This window comes from Papaver somniferum, chromosome 3 (genome assembly GCF_003573695.1).
Source record: "Papaver somniferum cultivar HN1 chromosome 3, ASM357369v1, whole genome shotgun sequence".
Taxonomy (NCBI): Eukaryota; Viridiplantae; Streptophyta; class Magnoliopsida; order Ranunculales; family Papaveraceae; genus Papaver; species Papaver somniferum.
Window position 1 is genome coordinate 479,504 of NC_039360.1, and position 2,872 is coordinate 482,375.

At 37.1% G+C, this 2,872-nt stretch overlaps 1 pseudogene; it reads left to right on the top strand.

Moving 5' to 3' along the window:
- Window positions 1-724: 724 nt before the first annotated feature.
- On the top strand, window positions 725-2,439 carry LOC113360827 (annotated as a pseudogene).
- Window positions 2,440-2,872: the final 433 nt, after the last annotated feature.

The following is a 2,872-nucleotide window of genomic DNA, read 5'->3' on the forward strand; positions in this document are numbered from 1 at the left end:
ATTAATCGTAGTTTTCGAATCGACGATTTCGATGAATTAATCGACGAGTTTTGATGGTGGTGGTGGTGATGGAGCCGGTAGGGTTGTGTAGGAGAAGAAGAAGACAAGAAGAAGATAAAATGAAAAGATTAAAACTGATTTAGGGTAACATATTTTTAAAGGATAAGGGTAGTTTTGTAAGTTACCATAAAATTTCCCCTAAAACCTCTAAAAAGAGTCCCTTTAAAATTGGGTATACCCCAATCAAACCAGGTTTGTTACAGGGAAGTGGAGACTGCAGAGCAGATTTTTATTTTTCCATTGTACGAGTCATCTAGATGACTAGATTACCAATGTACTCAAGCTTTTCGCAGATTTGTAGGAGAATTGGGATACTTCACGTCTGTAGAAGATCTTTTACCTGCCTGCTCTGCTCGGTTGGAAATTGCTTACGTCTGTGCTTACATGTTACATAATGACTTGGCTGGCTAAATTTGATATTATAACTATTGAATTTATAGTTTCCGAAATCGGCATGTGATGCCATATTTTAAGCTGGCAAACAAATAATATACAAATAGAAATAATCAGTATAAACCTTTTTTTTATATAGTATTATTCATTTTTGTGTGTCAGTTTGACTTAATTACGTCTACAATTAGGGGTTAGAGATATCGTCATAGCTTACATAGCGACGCTATATAGCATACCTACCAGTTTATACAATCTCATAAACGTAAACCAAATGGTGACATCAAGATTTTCCAAGCTACTAGTTTCAGTTATATTTTCTTTCCTATTCATCTCATTTTCATTTGGAACTTCAAGTTCAGTACATGGAGACTTTCTACATTGCCTTTCCCTCCGTTCTAAGACTTCCATCCCAATCTACACATCCAGCAATTCTAACTACTCATCCATATTAGAATCGACTATTAGTAACCTGAGATTCAACTCAACCACGACTCGAAAACCCAACCTCATAATCACTCCTTTATGTGAATCCCATGTTCAAGCAGCTGTAATCTGTTCTAGAAAGAGAGGAATTCAGATTAGAGTTCGTAGTGGAGGCCATGACTTTGAAGGACTCTCATATACATCTAATGCTCCATTCATTATTGTTGATTTGTTCAAACTTAGAGCGATCAATGTCAATGTAAAGAATAGAGTAGCATGGGTTCAATCAGGAGCGACGGTCGGGGAACTATATTATAGAATCGCGGAGAAAAGTCCAAGTCTTGGATTTCCTGCCGCGTTTTGCGCCACAGTTGGTGTTGGTGGATTCTTAAGTGGAGGTGGGTACGGATCTATGTTTAGGAAATACGGCCTTGCGGCTGACAATGTTATTAATGCTCGAATAGTTGATGTCCACGGGAAGATTTTGGATAAGAGATCCATGGGAAAAGATCTGTTTTGGGCTATCCGAGGAGGTGGTGGAGGGAGCTTCGGGATCGTTCTTTCATGGAAGATCAGATTGGTTGATGTTCCACCTACTGTCGCTCTTTGTTCAGTAAAGAAATCCCAAGAAGATGGTGCAACAAAAATTGTTCACAAGTGGCAAGAAGTTGCGCATAAGCTTCCGCAAGAGGTCTTCCTTGACGTGGATTTAACTGCGGTGAATGCTACTGGGAATAACAAAACACTCCTGGCTTCATTCAACTCGGTATATCTTGGGGGTGTTGAGAAGTTCCAGATTGTGATGAAAGAGAGATTTCCTGAGTTGGGATTGGAGACTAAGGATTGCATTGAAATGAGTTGGATTCAGTCTGTGCTCTTTTCGTCTGGGTACCCTTTAAATGTTACACTTGAAGTGTTACTAAATCAGACACAACCGAAGACATTTTTTTAAGATAAAATCTGATTATGTCAAAGAACCCATTTCTGAAATTGGATTAGAAGGGCTATGGGAGAGACTGCTAATTGAGGAGCTGACGTTTTTGACCTTCATACCTTATGGTGGAAGGATGAGTGAGATTTCAGAATCTGCGTCTCCGTTCCCGCATAGAAGTGGAAACTTATTCAAAATCATATATTTGGTGTCTTGGGATGAGAAAAAGGACCATGCATCCAAAAAGTATATTAGTGGTGTTCGAAATTTGTACAAGTACATGACTCCGTATGTTTCAAAATCTCCAAGAGAAGCATATATCAATTATCGGGATTTTGACTTGGGTCAAAACAGTAAGAATGGCAAAGCAAGTTACTCACAAGCAAGTACCTGGGGACGCAAGTATTTCAAGAACAACTATAAGAGATTAGTGCGTCTGAAGAGCAAAGTTGATCCGGATAATTTCTTCAGACATGAACAAAGTATTCCAAGTATTGCATATTAATGAATGAATAAATATTGTTGTAAGACCAAAAACCTTGATTATCTAACAAGAACATGTACCACTAGTCTGTTGCTATGATGTCTAGTATATATGAAAATATGTTGGTTACTATCCCGACTTCCCTGAACTAGTTGGGCTGAATTACTATATAGATCCGTTTCAAATTCATACTAACATGGAGTTTGTCATAATTACTATTGATGTAAATTAGGAGTATATGAAAAGATTTTTGTGAAAGGGAGAGCAAAATGTGATCCGAGGAGAGCAATGCTCGTAGTTAATCCATTAACTAGGGACAACTCGATACTTTTTTCTAACTAGGTCTAAAATATCCTTACAAACCATATGTAATCTTCACACACGCTTATAAAATTGAATTAATCTCTTCTCTTTTTGTATGAACAATCATGAACCCTAAAAATTTTACTTCCTTTTTTCGAAAAATAAATATAAATCTTTCGTCTGAGACTTCTGAAACGTAGAAATTGCCATGTAAGATATATAATATGATACTCCTTTTTATTAACAAGTCTCAGGCTCCTTTTTAATTCTTCATAATA